The following is a 26,287-nucleotide window of genomic DNA, read 5'->3' as shown; positions in this document are numbered from 1 at the left end:
GAAAGGTGAGGGCGCGCTGATGCCTAATAATGAACTGTGAAAGAGACTGAGACGCGGTGTTTGTAAAGCCTGCCGGGTTCACAAAAGCAAGGGATCCGTTGCGTTCGTGGTTGCCTAGCACCACCGGCGTGAAGAAAACCGGGGTCCCACTTATTGGCCCGGAGGTAGACAGTGGGGGGTAAACTTAGATAGACAGGGAAGCGAGTGTAGGTGGACTTGGCAGGCTGTTTGAAAGAAACCTTCTCAGCATTTCCGCGGAGGGGAAGGTTGAGTCCTTACAGTGACGGCAGGGTGTCGTTGGACGTGGACAGAGAAGTCCGAAGTTATTTTATTATTACGGAGTTGTGTGGGTTATGGTTGTACTCAGTCATTTGTGATTACTGTCCTCCTGAAGTATGTTGATTACCTGTGCTGGTTGTTTCACATAGAGCATGTGATTTAGGTTTGGAGTTTCTAATTAAGTGTGCTGTGTATGAGATTTCACCTAATTTATTGTGTGCTGTGAATTTGGAGTGAGTACTTGGGTTCTCTTTTAAATGTGTGTCACGGTTTAATGAAATATGACCAGTGTGTGTAATCAGGATATTTAAGTGAGACAATGCCAAATGGCTGCTATTGTTAATAAAAAGTGTATTCTTTGATAATTCTTGGTCTTGAGTGTTTTGAGTGCTCCTCCCGGACCAGACCGGGGTGAAATTAAAGGTGGTGGCAGAATAGGTGTTAGTCTGCATTACCAGTGGCCCCTAGCAGTGGCAAAATTTATTACACTGGTGGCAGCGGTGGGATTGTGCCCTCGAGAACTGAGGTTATAATTCCTGGTAGTGTTGAAGGAGTGGGGCAAGAGTGGTTGGAAGGAATGCTGGAACCTTCGGATAGATTGGTTACTGAAGTTCTGGTGGCCCGGGTGTTATGTAGAGTGGAAAAGGGAATGTTGCCGCTAAGGGTTATTAATGTGACCAGTGAGGAACTTATCCTAAGAAAAGGGATGACTATTGGAGCTTTGTTTACCGATGTTCAGATAGGGGATAGTGCAGTCAATTCTCTGGGTTCACTGAAAGATTTAGTGGAGCAGCCATGGACCGCTGAAGTTTTGCTACAAAATCTGGGGCTGAATGATAGGGGCCTGGAACCGACACAGTTACAAGCTGTTCAAGAATTATTGAATGACTATCTTCCTGTTTTTAGTCAAAGTGACACGGATTTAGGGCGGACCCATAGGACTCTACATCAGATTGACACTGGGGATGCAAAGCCCATTAAATTGGCTCCTCGTCGGGTACCACTTCATTTGCAGCAGGAGGTGGCAGATCATGTGAAGCAGATGCAGGAAGGGGGTATCATACGACCATCCTGTAGTCCTTGGGCTGCTGCTGTTGTTCCGGTGAGAAAGAAAGATGGGTCATTGAGGTTCTGTGTCGATTATAGGAAGTTAAATGATGTTACTAGAAAGGATGCATATCCTCTTCCACGTATTGACGATGCATTAGATAGCCTAACTCATGCACAGTGGTTTTCTACTTTAGATTTAGCTAGTGGCTACTGGCAGGTTGAAGTGGACCCTATAGATCGCCCTAAAACAGCCTTTATAACAAGACAGGGGCTCTTTGAATTTAATGTTCTTCCTTTTGGACTATCCAATAGTCCAAGTACATTCCAAAGACTTATGGACTTGATTCTGGCAGATTTGCAGTGGTCCACATGTTTAGTCTACTTGGATGACATTATAGTTTTTGGAAAAGATTTTAGGGAACATCTTCAGCGGTTAGGTCAAGTATTGTCCAAATTGCAGGCTGCCAATCTTAAAGTGAAACCATCTAAGGGCAATCTGTTTGCTACCAAAGTGCAATACCTGGGTCACGTTATTTCGGCTGGGGGGGTTATGGCCGATCCCAGTAAAGAGGAAGCTGTACAATCATGGCCAATCCCTAAAAATCAGACTGAGGTACGAAGCTTTTTGGGCTTAGCCTCATATTATAGGCGATTTGTAAGGGGTTTTGCTGAGTTGGCTAGACCATTGCATCGGCTTACAGAAAAGGGAAGGCGATTTCAGTGGGATGATGGTTGCCAGGTTGCTTTTGAGAAGTTGAAAGCATGTCTCACTACTGCTCCTGTTTTAGCCTATCCAGACCCGCAGCGTTCATTTATTCTGGATACAGATGCCAGTGACGTGGGGATTGGGGCTGTTTTGTCACAGGAAGTTGATGGTTTAGAACAAGTGGTAGCATATGCCAGTAGAACCCTGAGTAAACAAGAACGTAAATACGCCACTACCAAGAAAGAACTTCTTAGTCTGGTTACTTTTACCAAGTATTTCAAACATTTCCTGTTAGGGAAAGAGTTTTTGCTGCGAACAGATCATAATTCCCTTCGTTGGTTGCATAATTTCCAGGGCCTGGAAGGCCAGTTGGCCCGGTGGTTGGAACAGCTAGCTGTTTTCCAATATAAAATCGTTCACCGACCAGGTAAAGAGCACATTAATGCTGATGCGCTATCAAGATTACCTGCTTATTCTGGGGAGATTATGGCTAGCTCTGTTAGCTATGTAGAAGTAGAACCTTCACCTCAGGGTGGTGTTATGGAACAGGGAGAGATATTGAATTGTGAAATGGGGGAGGTGGAAGGAGGACTGAATGAGTTGACCAGAGCCCAGCACAGTGACCCAGAGTTGAGTTTGATACTAAAACTGAAGAGCCAGAAAGGTAGTAGACAGGAGATAGTGAATGCCTACCCATCCCTTAAGAAGTATGCCTTAGTCTGGGAGCAGATAGAGGTTCAGGGGCAGAGGTTGGTGGGGGTGTTGCCTCCAAAATTGGTCTGAGCGCAAAGACTCAAGTTATTGTTCCACGGTCTATGGTACCAGAAATGTTGAGGTTATTGCATAATATTACAACTGGAGCCCATTTGGGAGTGCAAAAGCTACAAGAAAAGGTGAGGGATCGTTTTTATTGGCCGGGATGGTATAGGGATGTGAAACGATGGTGTCAGGAATGTCCTGAATGTGCGGTTCATAAGGAAATCGGTCCGGTTCCTCGGGCCCCACTTATTCCTTCTGTAACGTCTCGTCCTTATGAACGAGTGGCACTCGACATATTAGGGCCTCTTCCTGAGACCCTCCTCAGAAATAAATACAGTATTGTTCAAAATAATAGCAGTACAATGTGACTAACCAGAATAATCAAGGTTTTTCGTATATTTTTTTATTGCTACGTGGCAAACAAGTTACCAGTAGGTTCAGTAGATTCTCAGAAAACAAATGAGACCCAGCATTTATGATATGCACGCTCTTAAGGCTGTGCAATTGGGCAATTAGTTGAATTAGTTGAAAGGGGTGTGTTCAAAAAAATAGCAGTGTGGCATTCAATCACTGAGGTCACCAATTTTGTGAAGAAACAGGTGTGAATCAGGTGGCCCCTATTTAAGGATGAAATCAACACTTGTTGAACATGCATTTGAAAGCTGAGGAAAATGGGTCGTTCAAGACATTGTTCAGAAGAACAGCGTACTTTGATTAAAAAGTTGATTAGAGAGGGGAAAACCTATAAAGAGGTGCAAAAAATGATAGGCTGTTCAGCTAAAATGATTTCCAATGCCTTAAAATGGAGAGCAAAACCAGAGAGACGTGGAAGAAAACGGAAGACAACCATCCAAATGGATAGAAGAATAACCAGAATGGCAAAGGCTCAGCCAATGATCACCTCCAGGATGATCAAAGACAGTCTGGAGTTACCTGTAAGTACTGTGACAGTTAGAAGACGTCTGTGTGAAGCTAATCTATTTTCAAGAATCCCCCGCAAAGTCCCTCTGTTAAAAAAAAGGCATGTGCAGAAGAGGTTACAATTTGCCAAAGAACACATCAACTGGCCTAAAGAGAAATGGAGGAACATTTTGTGGACTGATGAGAGTAAAATTGTTCTTTTTGGGTCCAAGGGCCACAGGCAGTTTGTGAGACGACCCCCAAACTCTGAATTCAAGCCACAGTACACCGTGAAGACAGTGAAGCATGGAGGTGCAAGCATCATGATATGGGCATGTTTCTCCTACTATGGTGTTGGGCCTATTTATCGCATACCAGGGATCATGGATCAGTTTGCATATGTTAAAATACTTGAAGAGGTCATGTTGCCCTATGCTAAAGAGGACATGCCCTTGAAATGGTTGTTTCAACAAGACAATGACCCAAAACACACTAGTAAACGGGCAAAGTCTTGGTTCCAAACCAACAAAATTAATGTTATGGAGTGGCCAGCCCAATCTCCAGACCTTAATCCAATTGAGAACTTGTGGGGTGATATCAAAAATGCTGTTTCTGAAGCAAAACCAAGAAATGTGAATGAATTGTGGAATGTTGTTAAAGAATCATGGAGTGGAATAACAGCTGAGAGGTGCCACAAGTTGGTTGACTCCATGCCACACAGATGTCAAGCAGTTTTAAAAAACTGTGGTCATACAACTAAATATTAGTTTAGTGATTCACAGGATTGCTAAATCCCAGAAAAAAAAAATGTTTGTACAAAATAGTTTTGAGTTTGTACAGTCAAAGGTAGACACTGCTATTTTTTTGAACACACCCCTTTCAACTAATTGCCCAATTGCACAGCCTTAAGAGCGTGCATATCATGAATGCTGGGTCTTGTTTGTTTTCTGACAATCTACTGAACCTACTGGTAACTTGTTTGCCACGTAGCAATAAAAAATATACTAAAAACCTTGATTATTCTGGTTAGTCACATTGTACTGCTATTATTTTGAACAATACTGTATATACAAATCTGAATTGAGTTGAATTAGAAAACCTTGTCAATCAGATCTAGCAGGTCTGCATCTGTTATGTCAGCTCATCTTTATTAATCTCCCGGAAGAAATGAAATTGTAAATCCACTCCATGATAAAGGTCCATCCTGAGTAATGCTCACTGCCATTATTTCACCAACTATCCTAAAGTACAACAACAATATTGATTAAACATTACAATGAATGTAATATGGTGTATTTATTTATCAAAATGCTCCTCTCCAGAAGTCATTTTGTAGCTGAATACCAAGTTGATGGTCCCTGAATATGGATTTGATGAGAAACATGACATCTTGTTGACGAGCTGTTTGTGACGTCTCTGAAGTACGGCTGAAGCACTGATTGAGCGATTACATGTGACAGGATTCATGTCAGTAAATTGTCCTGTATCTGTTTACAGACCCTTTGGCATTCATTCATGTTTATTTGGCGCTGTAGCCCGTAACTGTTGTTAAAAACAGAGGAACACGTGATCTTTCAAGTGTGCTGCATGCTGTCCTTCACTTGACCTGAGACACACTGCGTGATCGTCACTGCATTAGATAGAGAGCACCACAGTCAGATTTATTGGTTACATTTCAAGATAAGATGGACAGAATTCAAATCTGAGACTTTGTTTCTTATCAAAAGTAACAAAGCACAAAGACTATTGTAGTTTAATGGATGAGAGATGTGCTATAATGTTCTGTTCATTCATCAGCTGTAAAGAGACGATCCATCCTTGGGATTTACCAATCAGTTTGTAAAGATGAGACTGGTTCGATTAAAATTGAGACATCAATATTATTTTACCCAGCTGTAATGATAATAAACCTTCCTGAAATTGTCCTTCTGAAAGTCTGTAATTGAATACTTCAGATTGTTCCCAGTGCTCTCTCCCTCAAATAATCTTTCCTCAATTCCGGACATCATTTCTGTGAAAAAAGCAAGTTTCCAGTACTAATAAACAAATGCAATGAAGTTACTTAAGAAGATGATGACTACATTTGATAAAACTGCATAATTAATGCAATGGTGCTTCATCTGAGAACAAACACACAGCGGTCAGGAATTGTTTCATCAGAGCAGCTTGATCTATCCCAGGATCTCCAATGAAAGAGACTCTGAGGGGATTCTTCGGAGAGGACTTCTTCTGTGTCAGGCCTCGGGAGAACATGTCTTCTCTTGTGACACAGAGGATGAAAATGGCTGAAGGGTCTATTGCCTCTTTAAGTGTGTCGATTGTGTCTGTAAGACTTGAGAAAAAGAAAACAGATTAATTATTTTTTAGCTTTTGACCGATGTAAAAAATTCACTATAAATTAAACTTAACTGCATCTCTTGTGCTTGTCATGCTTTTGTCCCGTTATGATGAAATCTTGGTTTGATCTAACGTCAGCTCTGTAACCACAAATGAACCATGTCATAAAATATATTTAACACGATTGACTTTGTATTTAACATGAATTAGTCAAAACATTGTAAGTTCCCAATTATAAGCGTTTCACTGAACAGAAAGAGAGCAAAGAATCAATCATCAAAGTCAAGAACATTATCATTGACTTCAGTCTAGCAAGAGTTCAAGCTCTCTCAAAAACTCTGATTATAATCACTGAAGCTGTTTACACTGTCAAATTAATCTCTTACTTACATTGTGTGCACAGCTCTACATTGTTGTTCATGAAGAGAGAATTCACCAGAGAACAGCAAGCGTGCGTTCTGCCTCATATTTTCTTTTCTTTGGTAAATTGCATTCCCCTTATGAAACAAAAATATATTGCAGTATATTGGAAAATATCATGTAATATATTAAGCATACATTCTTATATATATTTATTTTTTCCAATATATTGCAATATATTGAAAGCGGCAATCATTTGTATATTTTGCAATATATTATATAATACATGTATCATCAATATATTATTAAATGTACTCAAATATATAAAATATTAGAAAATAAAAAGGGAAAATAATATATTACAATATATCACAATTATTGGTTCAGAAATCTGAGGTGTCTGTCTGAAATCTGGTTCCGGGAGCAGCAGTATTTCGGCGGTGTCCCTCTTTGAATTTTAGAAAATTGAATTTGATGTTCTGAATTTCTTCTTCGTTTTGAAAACTTGAAGCTGTATTTTTAAAAACTGGATATTTGCAGTCTAAGAAGTCAGAACAAAAAATCTGTTGAAAATACATGTCTAGAAAACTTTGCCTTAAAAATCCATTGTGTTAAATTTCAAACGTTAAATATTAAAGTGAAAAAACAAACAAAACAATTTAAATCTAATTCAAAACTGTTTTAAATCCCATATAATATTCATTTTTGTTAAATTACACTTGTTTATAATAAAAATTTACACAATCAAAAATTCAGATAGTTTTGTATTAATTTTATGTGCAAAATTCATTTGAAAAAAAAAAAAAAAATATATATATATATATATATATATATATATATATATATATATATATTAGTCTGAATAAAATGCTAGTAGCAGGATTGTAAAATGAATAGTTGTGATTATAATAATTTGATAAAATGAAGATCACACTAGTGCTCCAATAAACCACATTGAAACTCTCTTTGAGATTAACTGGAACTCAGTGTGTTAGACACTAGAGCTGAAAAACCTAATCCGAGTTTTGTACTTAAATATAATACATTTTCTAATAATATTGGAATTTAAAAGACATAATTTCAGTTGGAGGGATGCTTTTGTCTTCTCTCCCGAGGACACAAGAGACACATCGAGTGAAATATTACTAATGAACGTTTCTGCAAAGCAATAAAATAACACGACTATCTTTGAAAAAAAGTTCATGTTTAAAATAATGTTTAGTAACCATATATAATTAATTACGTTGCTTAAACAATTAGAAACAAATCCCCATAATCATTTCAAATTCATCAGCATTTTTGCATTAGAATAGTTTTTTTTTTTGAAAGCCTTATTAGACATGTTTAAGAGGAAGATTTAAAGAATGAAACACAGCAAATATATGCTGTAATCTGTTTAAGATGCTGATATTTACAGTGGTATATGAATGTTGCAGAATCTGAGAAATAGTGAATAATTTTAACAAAATAAGAGATCATACAAAATGCATGGTATTTTTTTAGTACTGACCCGAGTAAGATATTTTATATAATAGATGATTACGTTTAAAAATCATAAAAATCCTCTAGCTCCTGCAGATTCTTCAGTTTTCCAGCATCTTTTGCGTATCTGAACTCTTTCCAGCAGTGACTGTATGATTTTAAGATCCATCTTTTCACACTGAAGACAACTGAGAGACTCAAACACAACTATTACAGAAGATTCACACACTCACTGATGCTCCTGAAGGAAACACAATGCATTAAGAGCTGGGGCGTGAAAACTTTTTGGATGCAGCAGAAGATACTTGCATGTTTCCTGACACACAAAATAAAGTACAATTTACCTTGAACTTCAAATCAAAAAGTTTTCACTGGCTCCAACCCTGATCAAACACAGCTGAACCAACAATATCCAGTTCCTACTATTGTCAGTAGCAATCATTTTGATCAAACAATTACATCTCTGTTCGCAGTTTTATTTATTTGGTGAATTTTAAGTCTATATTTTGTATTTCATTTCTAATTGATATTGTGCTTTGTTTCTCATTTTATTTGAATAGGTACTTTTACATTTACTATGTATTTATATGTTTTCATACCGTGCCAATGAAAAAAAAAGGTTTTGAATTGTATTTAAATCAAGATACAGCAGGGACACATTTCTCATGATGATATCAAGTGGACGCCCCTCTTCTTGAGATGATACATATTTTAATAAAAATAAACACATACATAGAAAGGTTACACACTCAAATGTTAGACTGGATTAAAATGTAAGAAAATGTAGAAAAAGAAAAAGAAAAAGTGATAAGTTTTCTATTTCTGAATTTCAGGATACACAGTTATGATGATCTATATTAAATCTGGACAGTTCAGGATATAAGCCCATCACTGAAAATATCACATTGGTTTTCAGTGCTGTATAAACATATCAGCTATTTTCTTAATGTCCTTTGGATAAAAACGTCTTTTGCTGAATTTGTTCAGTTTTTTTGAAGCTTGTTTCTTCTGTTCATCAACACTGCTCCACACATTACACTTCCATGCATTCATTTAACTTCACATCACTGATTCCTGTAGCGGCTCTTATTCACCATCAGCTGATCCTGAGGAAACTGAACTGACGTCTAAATACTGAGAGTCCTACAATAAAACACACAGACAGTCAGATATGAGTATGAGACATTACTGCTGTCACATCACATCAGCAGATCCAGCTCAGAAACACACAGTATATTCATATTACAGTCAGAGATATGAATCAGAGTATGTGAGCGGAGCGCGGAGTGGAGCGTGTGATTTTGACTGGAGCGAGGAGTGGATCTTTTAAAAGTCGGAGCGTCGCTCTTGGAGTCACTCGCTCCAAGAGCGCTCCAGCACCGCTCCGTCACGAGAACAATTCATGCCAACAGCCCGTAATATAACTGGATATTTAGCAAGAAATCACATGTTAAACCTATTTAGCTGAAATACTTTAGACGTGGAGTGAAGGCGGAGCGGTGTTTCTGATATCAGTGAGTGTGGAGTGGAGCGGAGCGGAGTGATAATTAAATGATCTGAGCGCGGAGGAGAAATTGTTGACACTCCACTCCGCTCACATACTCTGATCTGATGAACAATTGATCATAGATTAATAACAGTGAATGATCAACAACTCTCTCTTTATCATTTACACACAGAGACACTGGAGGAGATGAACATATTCATATATTCATAGATCATCACAGAATTAAACCGTTTAAAGAACAGAAACTAAAGTGGAGCTGAATTATTATCTTATATTCTCCAAATATGTCTGTTACTAAACTTTGGCCATTTTAAAAGATTTAAATAATAATATACTCACAGTAGTATAATGTCTTCAGTTTATAACGTGGATCATCTTTCAGATCAGAGAGTAACTTCACTCCTGATGGTCCTAAATTATTCCTAGACAGATCCAGTTTTCTCAGGTGTGAGGGGTTTGATCTCAGAGCTGAAGCCAGAGCAGAACAACCTTCATCTGTGACATCACACTTCATCAACCTGTAGAGAACAATGACACAGTGTTAATTGTAGTTGAAGTGTGTGTAGTTTGTTATTGACTCTGGTCTCAGAGCAGGAGAGGAGATATAATGACAAGCATTGCCACAAACTGCTGCTGATAGAATGAGATTTCTGCATGTTGATGCTCAATGCTGCTGTTTGAAACTGTCATGTGCTTCAGGACTGAACAGACACACAGAGCTGAATGTGAGATATTGTTTCATAGTGATATAAGCACAGATCTGTCTGGAGAAACACTCACTTGCTCCTCTAATTATGATTTAAAGTTTACCTAAAAATGAAGATTAAAAATCATCAAAATCCCACAGACTTACATTGAGGAAATGTTCAGATGAGCCAAGACTATTCAAACTCCAACTGTCAAAATTCAAATGTAAACAAACTGAAGGTCTTTAGACTCCATTTAAATGCCATTCTATTTTCTATTTCTAGACCATTCAAACTCATTTAACCTTCCATTCTGTCTAATATTTCTAATCTATCAATCATCTATATGGCAGGGCTGCCAACTTTTGAGTTTAGCTTAGAGTGTGATTTTGGGGGCAGGGTTTTGATATGGGGAGGGGCTTATAGATGGGCGTGGCTTGGTGTGGAGAAAAATACAAACAAAAATCCTTGCATTAGCAGAAGTGTATTAAGTATATATTGACTGTTGTAAGGTCCAGGCACTCGGCCCAAGGAAGGAATCCGGTGCTGGATGAAGGTTTCCTGCGTGTTCGGTCTTTCAGCGCGTAGAGTTAATTCAATTTAGGTTAAACTCAAATCTGACTCCATTATTTATTTAATCTGACTCCATTTTAGTATGACCTCGAATTTAGGTTGAAATGCAAATTGGTTGAATGCCTTTTTAATTAGTATTCTTCTGACATTTGATTATTCTAGTTAACTCCTACTCTTATATTAACTTGTTCATTCAGGTGCTCATGTTGCTAACAAGGATACAACGTAATCTACTAGAGTCAATAATCACAGAGTAAAACAGAATAAAATCAAATGTAACAATTTATTATCAGTCAGGTAAATATGTGTTCTGCCAATTACATATCCAATTGAACCATATCAAATCATAGCATTATAAAACATCAAATTCTCAAAGATTAATCTTAAAGTAAAATAAGCATACCTGACCTTAGAAAATACATAGTATGAAGTGAAGAGACACACAACACATTACGGGCTTTCTGGCTACAGAATCGCGCTGATCCTTTTGCTGCAATCCTTTAAATACCTCAGACCAAGACAAACATCCCCCGAGATGGAGACAGGAACTAACAATTGGAATTTGCATTAACTCAGGTCCCAAGCCTGGGTGATTTTACAACTCAATGGGAACAGGGGGTAATTTACATGGAGGACCCTAGAAAAGGACACTCCCATCACAGTAATCAAGATATCTCTTGACTCTTCGGATCTGTATTATCTTCTAATCTACTTTTGTAAGATTGAGACCATTGTACCAGTTGCACGGAGACATTTCAAATGATACCAGACATTGACATTTTCATGTAATCATTTTGAGCAGACTGAGTAGAAGGAAGAATGGGTGAAGGGATTTATAATGAAACAAATGGCCAGAAGGGGAGGAGGTCTCCTGCTCCTCCAGTCCATGGGGTGTCTCGAAGATGCCCGTGTATGTTTGTATTGTCTGTTTCTCAGAAGATCAAAGTATCTCAGGTTCTTTCATCTCTACACTGTCAAAGTATTTAGTATCTGTACAGAATTTCTTGGGAGATTTACATTTCATTTTATTTTCACAAACATTTATTAACATTTATAGTGACATAAATACCAATTGTTTTTGTCACTTGAGGTGTTGTAGGGTAGTTTCTGACGCGTGAGATCCACAAAGAAGCATTGTCCTCCAAAGTCAGCTTTATCAGATTTATTCATCACAGATTGTACTGGTCATAACTCACAGTTTTGCTGCAGAATGCACTTATGATATCATTGAATGCTGCCACATAATCACATCCAAACACGTTCAAACACGATCTCCAGATACGGTCAAAAAATGTTGTGCTTCCCTCTAATTACACACCTGCCCTCTCTTACTCTTTACCTACCTATATACTAATTTAGGCCCACACTCCACCCAGTGGTAAAACACAGAATTACAATAGACCATAATGGCTCTTACACCCCGGCCCCTAATTGTACATGGAAGGCAGACATTACAGTTCAATACAAGAAGTCCTCTGTAGTACACAAGTAAACCGTTTTTGCAATCAGTCATACAACAGACAAAGCTTTGTCACGGGTCTCTCGAGTACACTGGTTTTAGTTTGTACTCGTACAGAACGTACAAGTCCATTTTTGTCTGGAAAGACTTCCAAAACTCGTCCCATCAGCCAAGATCCACATGGAGCGGTTGAATCCACAATAACAACGATGTCACCATGAACAAAGTTTCTCCTTTCCTTATTCCATTTCTGCCGATCTTGAAGCAAAGGCAGATATTCATTTGTCCATCTTTTCCAGAATAAGTCACACATATACTGGACCTGTTTCCATCTCCTCTTGCTGTATAATTCAGATTTGTCAAATAGTCCAGATGGTAGTACTGGTTTACCTTTCATCTGAAGAAGGTGATTTGGAGTAAGTGGTTCCAAATCATTAGGATCATCTGACAGCTTTGTTATTGGGCGATCATTCAGAATGGCCTCAATTTCGCACAGCACAGTCTGGAATCCTTCATCATCCAAAGTTTGCTGATGTAAGATTGAATTTAAAATTCTTTTGACCATTCTGATCACACGCTCCCACACTCCGCCATAATGTGAACCTCCCGGAGGATTGAAACTCCACTGAACGCCTTTCTCAAGCATTACCCTTTGAATCTTGCTTTTATTCCATGAACTAAGCATTTCCTTTAACTCCCTTTCGGCTCCAACAAAATTTGTACCATTGTCTGATCTTATATGATTTACTTGCCCTCGTCTGCAAATAAATCTTCGTAGAGAGTTGATGCATGAATCCGTGTCCAAAGAATAGGCGACTTCCAAATGAACTGCACGACTTGCCATGCAAGTAAAGATGACTCCATAGCGTTTTATAATGGAACGTCCTCTTTTAACTTCCACAGGACCAGAATAATCCACCCCAACATTTGTAAATGGAGACAGATCTGGAAGGAGTCGCTCCTTTGGTAAGTCTGCCATCTTTTGCTCACTCACCTTAACTCCAAAACGTCTGCAATGGCCACAACTTGATATGATATTTCTGGCAGCTGCATTACCCTTAATGATCCAATATCTTTTCCTTAGCTTGGAAAGCATATGATTTCTTCCACTGTGGCTTAACTGTTGATCTATATGCCGCAAGATTAGTGTGGCGATATGCTGTTCCTTAGCCAGAATGATCGGATGCTTTGTTTCCTCAGGCATAACAGAATTCCTTAATCGTCCTCCAACTCTCAAAAGACCATCTTGATAGATAGGATCCAATTTATATAACTTACTATCGCTTCTTATTTTTGAAACAGATGAAGACGACAGAGCAGCAATTTCTTTTCTGAGCTGTTGCCGTTGACTGAATGCAACAATAGCCGTTTCAGCTTCATTCAGGTCCTCCAAAGTCAGATTTGGTGTGGTCACAGAGTCTGTTAGTTTTTTAAGCTCTTTCTCTATGCTTTAAGAAGAAATTAATACTCCAGAAGAATCCAAATTGTCTCAGAATTTTCTTTAACTTCAAGAGACAAGCAACAACAACCTTCAACTTGGTCCAGTCTGAAAAATGAGTAATCAGCCTATGAGTAGCATTTGTTGCACTTGACATTTCATTTACAACAGTGCTATTTACCCACATGTTTCTCTTTACCTCAAGATCATCTGGTTTAAGAGTACAATCAAATATTTGAACTGGCCATTCTTCGACTGGTTTCTTCAGATAACCTGGTCCATTGATCCATTCTCTGTTTGTTAACAGCTGGTCTGCGTTCAGAACCCTGGAGCAACAGTCTGCTGGATTTTGAGAGGTAGGTATGTATCTCCACTGTAATGGTGTTGTAATTTCTCTTATTGCAGAGATTCTGTTGGCCACAGAGGTAAGAAAACGTTTGTCCTCATTTTTTATGTATTTTAACACAGACATACTGTCTGTCCAGAACACAGAGTCCACCAATGGAAACTGCATCTCTGCCCTCAACAGTTTGTCCACTCGAGCAGCAAGTACCGCAGCTGTCAATTCAAGACGTGGAATGGTTACTTGTTTCAAAGGTGCTACTCTAGCTTTGCTGTGTAGGAAAGTTACATGGACACCAAGATTTGTCTCCATCCTAAGATACGTTACAGTGCCATATCCAAGTGTACTCGCATCTGCAAAATGATGCAACTGAACATTAGTAGGCTTGTCCATCCCTGTTGGTTTTAGACATCTTTCCACCTTGAAATCTGCAATCCTCCCAAGCTCTTTCAACCATAAAGACCATTGTCTTTGGAGATTTGAGGGTAGTGATTCATCCCATCCACATATTGTCCTACAAAGCTCTTGCAGAAGAATTTTTGCTGTGAGAGTGAATGGTGCCAAAAATCCTAAAGGGTCATATACAGCACATACTGTCGATAGAACACCACGCCTGGTACAAGGATGATCTTTGATAGTCATTTTAAACTTGAAAGTATCTGATTCAACACACCACCACAAACCAAGAGCTCTTTCCATTGGTAATTGATCTTTGTCTAAGTCCATCATTTTTATCCCATGGGCTCTATGTTCTTCAGGTACAGTTTGCAGCACAGCACGGCTATTACTAACCCATTTTGTTAACTGGAAACCTCCTGTTAAACAAACAGCTGTGAGATCATCAATCAAAAAGATGGCCTCTTCCTCTGAAGCCACACTTTTCAGACAATCATCCATGTAGAAGTTTTGGTGAATTGTGTCAATTACCTTTTCCGGCAAGACGCCTATATTGTCTTCAGCAATTCTGCGTAGAGCATAACAAGCACAACTTGGAGATGACACAGCTCCAAACAAATGTACATTCATCCTGTATTCCATGGGTTCTTGCTTTAAGTCACCATCTTGCCACCATAGAAAACGAAGAAAATCAGTATCCTCTGCTGCAACTTTGACCTGGTAAAACATTGCCTTCACATCAGCCATAATTGCAATTGGCTCTTGTCGAAACCTCACAAGAACTCCCAACAGTGAATTTGTCAAGTTAGGACCCTGTAGAAGTTGATCGTTAAGTGATGTACCTTTAAAGGCAGCGCCACAATCAAATACCACTCTTAGTGTTCCTTTCTTGGGGTGATAAACCCCATGGTGAGGGATATACCAAACTTTCCCTTCATCATGTTTTAACTGATGCAATGGTACTTTTTCAGCATAACCTTGCTTCAGTACGTACTGAATATTCTTGATGGAAAGCTTGATTTCTTTCAAATTTCCTTTTCAGTCCAATTAAGCGCTGTTTAGCCACACAAAGGTTATTAGGCCACATGGGGTTTTCCATCCTGAAAGGAAGATTCAATTTGTAATGTCCATCTTCAAGCTCAATATACTTGCTTACCTTTTCCATAAATGCATGCTCCTCTCTTGACATTTCCTTTTATTTCCGCAGCATTCTCATTAAAGTCATGATTATATTGTTTACTGAGCATCTCCTCCAATTTGCTTACAGAAATCCTGTTAACTGTAACATCTGGACATTCGATCTTATTTCTATTATCCTTGCTTCCTTGGAGTGGTCCATTTACAACCCATCCCAATAGGGTTCTAACTGCATATGGTCCTTCTCCATCACTGTTTATAACCTCCCAGGATTCCATTACCTTGGAAGCATTTGCTCCAATCAGCAAATCAACATCAGCAGGAAGTTGAGGGATCTTTACACCTTTCAGATATGACCATTTATCCAAATCCTTTTGAGTGAAAATGTTGTCTCTGGACACAGGCATTCTCTCTTGAGTGAACACTTCTGGAAGGCTGTAAAAGATGTCATCATGAAGGCTAGAGACTTCCAGTCCAGTCAAAATAGTACTACCAATAGCCTTTTGATTGCCCATTGTTTTCAAAACGATATTAGTAATCTTTTCTTTTACTTTCAAACTGTGCATTAAGCGTTCTGAACAAAATGTGGCAGAACTGCCAGGATCCAAAAATGCGGAAGTTTGAATTACTCTTGGTCCCTTACTAGATTTGACTTGAACTGGTACAATTGATAATGCACAGTCTCTATCGTCGCCAGCCCCTGTTTGCCCACAAAATTTAAGGGTGACATGTGCACTATTTAATGATGGACATTTCTGATCTTGAGTTCCCACTCTTTCCTTTTGTTGAATATGCAAAATGCTTGGATGCATTTGGCCACATACTGTACAAGTCAAGTGCTTGTCGCAATCCTTGCTCATGTGTACAACACAAAGACAGCCAAAACAAATACCTTTCTCCTTTAGGAAGCTCAATTTTTCTCTGTGCAGCTTGTTTTGCATTTGTGTACACTGTTCCAATAAGTGATCACATTTGCAGCACAAACATACCATTTGGGACTTTTATCTTAAATCAGTCTCACAGCATTGGATTGATTTACTGTTGGTAACAACCGTTGTTGCAAAGCTGTTTTTAATTTTAGTCTTAGATTGAGGTTTCTGTTGTACAGGTTGGAAACTCTGGATATCACCAAACAGTGGATTAGATGACATTTTGACTTTGACAATATCTTTGAACCTTGTCCTATGATTACGCCTTTCCATTAGCTCACAGGCAACAGTTCTCCACTTTTCCCTTAATTTATAAGGTAGCTTTGTGACAATGGTTTTCAAATTGCTTGGCATCTCCAGCTCCTCCATATAATCAATCTCTTCCATTACATTACAACGTCCACGCAAAAAGACAGCATAACTCTGCAATGAATTTACATCCTCTGATTTTACTGAAGGCCATCCAAGAACCTTATCTACATATGCAGCAGCTATTTTGAACTCATTACCAAAGTGATCCTTTAACAATGCTTTAGCTTGCAAATACCCTCTTTGTGCATCCATATGTTGACAACTGTGTACAAGTTCCCTAGGCTGACCTCGTGTATATTGTTCCAGAAAGTATAAGCAATCTCGATTATTTTTGGTTTTGTCTTCTATTCCATGCTCAAATGCTCTGATGAAAGTTCTATATTGCAGAGGATTACCATCAAACACAGGAATATCTCTTTGAGGCAGTGTACTGGATTGTTGTTGCTGTACGAGGAGGGCAGTAATCTCATTTTGTTTTTGCATGATACTGTAAATGTTTGAAGATGATGTTCCAGCACTGTTCTGCATCACATTTGATGTTTGCACTGGTGATGCAGAATTAAGATCAACTTGTGGTGCACTTTGAGTTTGCCGAATGACATTCCTTGAGCTTCCTTGCTGTGAAGTTTTCTTAGGCATATATTCCTCTGCATGAGGGTTGAGAGTACCTTCTTCACAGTTCCTTTTTCATAATAGGCATTCATATCATCAGTGCAGGTTTTGGGAGATTGATTGTTAGAACTATTTAAAACAGAAATTTTGGCAGTAGCAGCTGCTATTTCTGCATCAATATCCAGTTGTTCTTGTCTGCGTCTCAGCTTTTCCTGTTGCAGCTCCAAAGCATGTTTCTCCTTTAAAGCAGTTGCACGTGCCATTAATGAAGCCTTCTCTGCCATTATTCGTGCTGATGAAGCGGAGGATCTCCCACTACGCACACTGCTTGAACCCTTCTTTCTAGACGTTTTACTTGATTGACGTGAGATGTTTGAAATGCTATCTTCTGGATCAACATCATTTTGATGAACATTTTCTTCAACACCAGAACATGAAACTTGACTTTCAGTATTCAACCATTTCTCAACATCATCTATAAACCCATTGCAAATCAACATCTTGCCACTGAACCATGTTTGTTGTTTTTCCTTTTCTTCACTGGGCAAAAGAACCATCACAGAATCATGCATTTCCCTTGCTTCATCTCTCAATTTTATGAATTTCTCAAAAGAACATTGCACTTCCTTTTCATATTCTCGATTGGACATAAAATCTTTTATAATAGTCATTAAGTTATTTGCCTTGCTTTAGCCTTTAGCCTTTCTTGTCTTTTGTAAAGTTTCCAATTTTTCCAATAATGCCTTAGCAGTGAGCTTAGTGGGCCTCTTTTCCCTCACAGGCTCAGTTTCAACTTTCTCAAATGACTCCGTAGTCTCTATTTGTTCACCAGCGGCCACAACATCATCATGATTTCCAACACTCATATTCGCAGACTGTAAAATTCATTAAACTTCTTAGCAACGTTAAAACTCAAGCAACCAATGCATTGGATTTACGCTGTTACATGTGTGCACACAAAGTCATTCCAGTAGCGCTACACATACCTGATTGACTTCATTCAATTCTCTTCCTCACGGCTGTTCCTCGATTCACTGCTGCATCCAATTAAATCCAAATCCAAAGCGAAATCCAGAGTTTAGTCCATTAAACGTTCAAAAGGTTCCAAAATGATGCGCGATAATCCACAAAGAAGCATTTTTTGACAAATATAGTGACATAAAAACCAATTGTTTTTGTCACTTGAGGTGTTGTAGGGTAGTTTCTGACACGTGAGATCCACAAAGAAGCATTGTCCTCCAAAGTCAGCTTTATCAGATTTATTCATCACAGATTGTACTGGTCATAACTCACAGTTTTGCTGCACAATGCACTTATGATATTATTGAATGCTGCCACATAATCACATCCAAACACGTTCAAACATGATCTCCAGATACGGTCAAAAAATGTTGTGCTTCCCTCTAATTACCATAGACAGTAAAAGAAATGGACACAGCGACCCCATTGGAACTCAATTGAGACAAATGAAGCCCAGTTTTAGCGTATTTTAGCACTTCCGTTTCTGACGCGCAGACTCAAACGAAGCTTGACGACGTCAGCAACCTGTCTGCCAGATGTAAATCTTCTAAGTGGCTGTGCGTGCAACTGCCATCGTTAATCTTGCAGAGACGGCGAGCTTGAGCGGGGAGTTCTTTGTCGTGAGTGAGCAGGAGTAAGTATTCTGATTAATTATTTTGTATAGTATTTTAAAATGTAACACCAGTACGCCATATTAAGTTAATTGCCTGCGAGCTTCTCCACCTGTCTGTACGGTAATGCGACAGAGAGCCGAGTGGTTATGACGCAATCGTTAGCCTATTATTTACAAAAACTGTTTATACGGGGCCATAATGTAACATAGAAGGTAATGGAGCCCTTTATACATTGTCGTGTATCTTTAGAAATAAATAATGGACAAACAGAGTCTTTAAACGCCTCAGATGTAAAGTTATTCGCTGTCAAAGTGACGCCAAAATGAATGGGAGTCAATGGGAATGCTAACGCAAGTGAAGTTCTGCTAAAAGATGGCAGCCCCCACCCGACTTCAACTTCCGGTCGAGTTCCTTGCCCCTTGGAAGAAACAGAGTCCACAGTTCTCAACGGGGCAATACAAACGCAGAAACGTTAACCCTTAAGGCGCCAGGGTTTTTTGGAAAAAAATGTTGTATTTTGGCATCAAGATTTCAAAAGCTTGTGACTTGAAAGGGCTTACCTTTAATTTTTTCATTTATTTTGAGCGAATTTGAGTCGTGACTTGTCAATGGAGAACAAAAACTGTGAACACAAGAAGGGTGTTCTGTGAGGTCCTGAAAACATACTGGCAAAATGAGGTAAGAAAATCGCTAACGTTATCTTTATTATCTTTTGAAAATAGTAAAGTATTACCAGAGTTTACAAATGGGTAGCTTAAATGACATGTAACCTGCAGATAAATAAATAGCCGTGTGTCTATTTTTGCATTGCTTTATCACAGATGATCAAGTTAAATGCTCACCCAATGTGTTGCTGGTAGGTTATGTGTTAATGTCTGTCTTTTAGAGATTTTCCCATATTATTCTGATATGAATCCCATGCATTAGGTGTGTTATATATGTTTGTATTCTTATAATAGTTTCAAAGTGTTTTCTGAAACATATAAGTGCAAATGTCGGTATTTAAATAATATAATTTTAATGAATTAATAATAAAAGGATTGTTAAAGCCATGGTTCTCAAAGTGTCAGGCCCCCTCTAGTTGTTATGCAGGTGAAACACTAAATTAAACTAATTAATGTTAATACATTTTAACTTAATCTTTGAGTTTTTTTTTTTTTGCACTTTTAAGTATGTTACAGTTAAAGTACAGTACAGTTTTGTAACTTTTGTTACATAATTACATTTAAAATTACATTTTAATTTAAACTTTTTTTTTTCCATTTACCTGTGTATGTAAGCACAGTTGTAGTGTTAATGTTCAAACTGTATTTACCATGGTAAAGTGTCTGTCAACAATTAATATTCTTATTAGAATAAAACTGCCTCATTTTTTAACTGTAGACCTGTAGCTGAATAGTTTGGCCTACTACGCTGCTGAAATGTAATGTTGGTCATTATGGTGCAACTTAATATTTAATAACAAATATTTTCTAGTGGTACTTGGTATAAAAAGTTTGAGAACCAGTGGTTTAAAGAAATGGTATAATATGAAATCCTGCTTTTTAAGAACTTTTCAGTAAACTCTTTCTTCTTTCCCCTTGTAGAGTCATCGAGGATCCAGTTTATTCTTGAAACATTGGTAAGAAATTGTTCATCTGCTACATGGCACTGTCACTTCTGCTAGAGATGCTTTGACCTTTTGTGATAGGTTTTGATTGTACTTAGTTTAATAAAAATTTACTGAATTAGATTTTACTTGTTTTACTACACTGTATTGCTAGTGTTCTGATTAAAACAGTGTAACTGGGGGCTCTGAAAACACTGCTTGTGAATAATTTGTTAATATTGTACATTTTCATCTGAATACATTAAATAAGTGTTTAATGAATAGTGTTGTCCACTTTGTTTCCAACCTCACTGTTACTGAACTGTAAAGTGAAAATATTGTGTAATTTATTTTGCATTCAGTTTTCAGTTAAATATATTTCACAATATCAAAGTTATTGTGAAACATTGTGAACATACCTAAACTCACTGGTTAAATCTTATGTGCCCTCCAGAAGTTTGCGCTCTGCAAGTGAACGACTCCTTGTGGTGCCATCCCAAAGAAGTTCAAAATCACTCTCCCTGACCTTTTCCTGGACTGTGCCCAGCTGGTGGAATGACCTCCCAATCTCAATCCGAACTGCTGAGTCTTTACTCATTTTCAAGAAACATTTTAAGACTCATCTTTTTCACCGGAACTTAACCAACTAATGCTAGCACGTTTCCTTCATATCTTGTCTTTCATATAAAAAAAATATTTAAAAAAACTGGCTATGCATTCTGTGCTAGACTAACTGAGACTTGTCATGGCACTTGTATTCTGTTGTTGTTCTCTTGTTGACCTGACTGCTTCTGCTGTTCTTATTTGTCGCTTTGGATAAAATCGTCTGTTAAATGATTAAATGTAAATGTTTATACAGGACGGTACAGAAAGTGCACAAGTGGGAGAGAGTGGAGGGGATGGCATCAGAAAGGACCTAGCGCTGGGACACTTTCAAGGATCACCCGAAGCACAACCACACTATATACATGAGGCTGCTGGTTCTAACATTTTAGAGTGCCCTGCGGTAGAAATCTCATTCTGCATTCCCCACGGTAAAGAAGTCACAGTCCGGGGGGTTCCCGTTAGAAATCAACTGGTTGAAGGTTCCCTGCTCGTACTGTGCAACACATTTTCACTGCACAAATGTACACAACTCTTGTAATGAGACACATTACTAAAACGTGTTTTTGACAGTAACTGTAGTTTTCCACCCAATAAAAGATCCACTGGTTTCAGTCCTAAAGGTACAAGGGTTTGTCTTGTAAGTGCTGCAAAAAATATGCATTTATGTGCCAATTTTTTTTTACAAAAACCTTTAAATATTATTGTATTTGGATTGTTCTACTCCATGTTTTTAGCATTACCTCCATGCATAGGCTACTCTGCATAATAAAGTGTGGGATTATTTTCATCTGTTTTATACAGTATGTTTCCAAAATTAAACTGCTGTTTGACAATTTTGAGCATGTGGTAGTTTATTGAAGTTGTTTGTAAAGCCATTGCTGCCAGTCATTAGATTTTTAGCCTTGCATGTACCGTGTTGATCTAAATGCCCACTAGGATCTAGGTGTATTTATACACGGTGCAAGGTACGACGGGGAAACAACGTTGATTAACTTTTCAAAATCAACACCTCATTCAGCTTTCATCCCAGGTCTGCAGCACGACCCTAATTCACCCGTAATGCAGGTAAGACGGTGAAACAGCGTCGCGATTTCAAGGGTGAATCCACGTCGTGATTTCAACGTTGATCCAATTTGCAAAAACGAAAGGTAATTCAACGTTGATTCAACGTCGGGATTTCAACGGTGAATCAGCGTCGTGATTTCAACCGTACACCAACGTCACGATTTCAACGGTGAATCAACGTCGTGATTTCAACGTTGATCCAATTTGCAAGATCGAAAGGTTATTCAACGTTGATTCAACCATGGTACCTGACGTTGTTTCAACGTTGAATCAACGCTGAAATGCCGGCTGGGAATAGATATTAAATGGATGTTTGAACTTATTTGCAAGTTTTTTTTTTATTATTTGGCTGCTGTTGTTGTTGTTTTTTGTCTTTTTATTCTCATTCCAAATGATCAGGGGGAAAAAAACGAGAAAAGTAGTAGATTATTACTATATTACTGTGACATAGTAAAATACATGAGCCTATTTTTTGATCAGTTGAGCATCTATCTGCCCAATCAGGCATCTATGTGACACAGTTCGTAGTTCTTGAGAGTATGGTTCCTCTCATTCATAGTGTCCTCTCACTATGGACACTATGACCACGTTCACCTCTGTCACCCGCTTCCCCGTTGAGCAAAGGCTCGAAACGATCGCTTGTTTGTGCTTCGTGAACAATCTCGCCTTGCACGGTGCACCATTGCGCTGCAAAGATGTACCGCGAGACGCGTGATCATTAGACGGCTGATAGTCATTTCCAAAAGGCAAATATTCCCCTTCAGAGTCAGAATCGGTGAACAACATTTGCAACACATCCTCTTTGTATTAGCCATCTGGTGATTTTCTCTCATAAATCTCACGATTTACACTCACGCTATGAAATGAATTGCTTCCTCATCAATAACATGAGAGCTTGACACTTTGAACATAAACAATGCATAATGTTGGTCTAGAATCAAAGTACTACGTGTCTGCCATCTAGTGGAAGGGAATACAAATGAGATATTACACCATAGAAGGAACTACAGTCTATTTTATTAAGGGTGACGTCTTGTCGTAATTTTGTGACTTTGGCACTTAGAGGGTTAATAACAGCTGTGCCACATCAACAATCAGATTAACATTTAATCAACAGCTTTATAAACGTATACCTCTTATGTGGCCGAGCTACAAACTATCTTCTGCTCATCAAGGCTGAATTTTGTTTGATCAAAATAAAGTAAAATAAATATTGTGAAATATTATTACAAATACAAATTTTTTTTACAATTTTAATATAAAATGTAATGTTATTTCTGTGATGCAAATCAGAATATTCTTCATCATTATTCCAGTTTTCAATGTCACGTGATCTTTTAGAAGTCATTACAATTTATTTTAATCTCAAGAAACATTTCTGATTATTATCAATGTTGAACATTTTGCTACTTAATATTTTGTGTTGAAATGATGCACTTTATTTTTTGATAAATATAAAGTTTAATGAACAGCATTTATTTGCATTTATCAATATATTAATTAAATTGGTAAATGCATTTATTAAATAGAAATCATTTTAAATTCCTTCACACAGTTTTTGTCGCTTTCATGAATGATGAATAAAATTATTAATTTCTCTCTTTTTTTAAATCCTATACAAATGTTTGAGTCGTATCATAGATTCCACAAAAATATTAAGCAGCAAAACTGTTTTTAACATTGATAATAATCTGAAATGTTTCTTGAGCAGTAAATCAGAATGATTTCTGAAGGATTGTGTGACACTAAACTTCTTTGTAAACAACAACAGATTTATAAATGTTTCTAATGATGAATGTTGTGTTCCCAAATGCAAATTAAAGCGTCTCAAATCAAGCGCAGCACTAACAGTGAATCAGAACCAGAAACAGTACAGTAACAGCAGACATGGAGCGTCACACTACAGTCTTTATAAACTCATCCCTGCAAATAGTCTCTTATGTTAAATCACACTATTCATTACACAGCTGAGCTTTATATTGGTCTGTATTAATATGTACAGAGTAGTGGGGTGTGTGTGTGTGAGAGAGAGAGAGAGAGAGAGAGAGAGTGTGTGTGTGTGTGTGTGTGTGTGTGTGAGAGAGAGAGAGAGAGAGAGAGAGAGAGAGAGAGTGTGTACGTGTGTGTGTGTGTGTGTGTGTGTTTCTCCATCACTCAAGGATATCAGAACCTGAGATCTCCTTCACTGTGAGATATTATTCATACTTGCAGATAGTACTCACACCTCAATGTACTGCAGTGCTTTACTAAACAGAAGGTAATAACATATTCTTTCTCTGATTCTGTTGATTATAAACAGATGGTGTCTTCTAGTGTCCTTCCTTGTGTCTCTTCCTAAAGCCCCCTACACCTGCTCCTAATCACACTGAAGCTGCTGATCAGTAAAGCTGTTCTTGAAGCTGCAGGAAGAGACTCACGCTTCTGAGTTTGGGAACAATATGAGCTGCATGTGATTGATTCTCCAGAACATCTGATCAACACGAGGACAACACATATATATTTAATTATACACATGTTAGATGTTTTATTTCAGTGTTTTGAATATTTTCTTATGTTTTCTTTAATATAAACACCTCTCTGAGCTCATATACACTGGAGTAAATGAGAAGAAATGCAGATTTGTACTCGGGTCGGTTGCCTCAAAAGCCCACTGTTCTTACTCTCTCACTTATCTGACTGCTTTCTTTAGTAATTTTAGTAATAAACAGTCAAGCCTTTGCTAACAAGACGAGCTATTAGCACTTAGCGTAACAGAATCCATTTAAAGGTGTTGCTAATGCAGAAACAGCTTTAACATGAACACAGAAGTCCACACATGAACAAGAAACAAAGACACACAATGTTTTACTTTCTGTATCTATGTCTCTTGATACAACTATTGTGTTTTCTGGCTTTCTGGGTGATTTGTTTTTCACTTCACAAATATTTTACAGTGTGTCATATATAATCTTACCACAGTTTCTCCAGTTTACAGCGAGGATCCTCCAGTCCAGCACAGAGACGCTTCACTCCTGAATCTCTTATTTTATTCTCAGACAGATCCAGTTCTCTCAGGTGTGAGGGGTTTGATCTCAGAGCTGAAGTCAGAGCAGAACAACCTTCATCTGTGACGTCACAATATCTCAACCTGTAGAGAACAATGACACACTCTTCACTCTCTCAGATCAGATCAGTTTAACACATTAAACACATTAACACATTACAGTAACATATTACTTTTAGCTGTAACGCAGTAGTGTAAGGCATTACTAATCAATTTTCAGTAATATTTCACTCTTTTCTTGTTCAGTAACGCTTTACAACACACTTTAAGCCTAAAATGTAATTGATCAAAGAAAAGAGAAAAGAATAAAACAGTGAGACATGAACGAATCAAAGATGCAGCAAATTAGTTCCATTTCCTGTTTGTGGTCAGTCAATAGCTGCGTGTGGTGTCCACGTTTGGAAATAAAGACAGCTTCTGATATATTTGTTTAGTGATGTTTTTTCATTCATCTCTCTCTCGCTGGTGTAACTCTGTATTGTGTGACGTAGTCCAGTGAAAGTGTGTTTAGGACGGGGTTTACAGGAGAGTGTGAGGATACTGTCATGACACAGAATGATTTCGTCCTCTGTGCTCGAGGTCCGAGGCTATTAGCTCCGTCCGGCTCGCTGTTAGCCTCGGCTCACACTGGACAGTGGAAAAGAGGCTAATGAGTGAAGATAGCAGAAGACTGTACATTCACGAGATGGATGTGTGCGCATCTTGTCATTTTACAATTGTATATGGCATTAGAGTTTACATATAGTCCTGTTGTGTCTAATATGAATAGACCCAAGCAATTCACAGATATTGCCAGATAATCTCTTTACCTCTACCATACTTGTAACAGACTTGGATCGTTTGTGATTCTGGCTGTCATCCTGTCTTGTGTTGTCTTGATCCTTCACTTTGTCGATTATAAGCTCTATTGTTAGTAGTCTGGATCGCCCACAGTCATTATGCTACTCCTCTACTGGAGATAAAATACTCTGCAGTACATTGTGACATTTCAGAATGTTAACTTCTATTTCTGTAGTTATTTTGGTGAAAGTAACTCAAAAGTAATACTGGAGTAATGTAACGCATTACAATTCTGAGACAGTAATA

General features: G+C 38.1%; 1 long non-coding RNA gene across 2 annotated transcripts; it reads right to left on the bottom strand.

Annotated features, from left to right (window-relative positions):
- Positions 1 to 4,762: 4,762 nt before the first annotated feature.
- On the bottom strand, positions 4,763 to 25,151 carry LOC113108253 (uncharacterized). Of its 2 annotated transcripts, none has more exons than XR_003292762.1 (4): positions 25,112 to 25,151; positions 6,104 to 6,171; positions 5,039 to 6,026; positions 4,763 to 4,935 (listed from the first exon to the last, which is right to left on the bottom strand). It is a non-coding gene; the product is annotated as an uncharacterized LOC113108253 (long non-coding RNA). The 2 variants fall into 2 exon arrangements; XR_003292763.1 differs by lacking the exon at positions 25,112 to 25,151 and adding an exon at positions 6,422 to 6,528.
- Positions 25,152 to 26,287: the final 1,136 nt, after the last annotated feature.

The sequence above is a fragment of the Carassius auratus genome, chromosome 9, assembly GCF_003368295.1.
Source record: "Carassius auratus strain Wakin chromosome 9, ASM336829v1, whole genome shotgun sequence".
Classification (NCBI taxonomy): Eukaryota; Metazoa; Chordata; class Actinopteri; order Cypriniformes; family Cyprinidae; genus Carassius; species Carassius auratus.
Note: the sequence above shows the minus strand (reverse complement) of the source record. Positions and strands in the feature narration are given on the sequence as shown.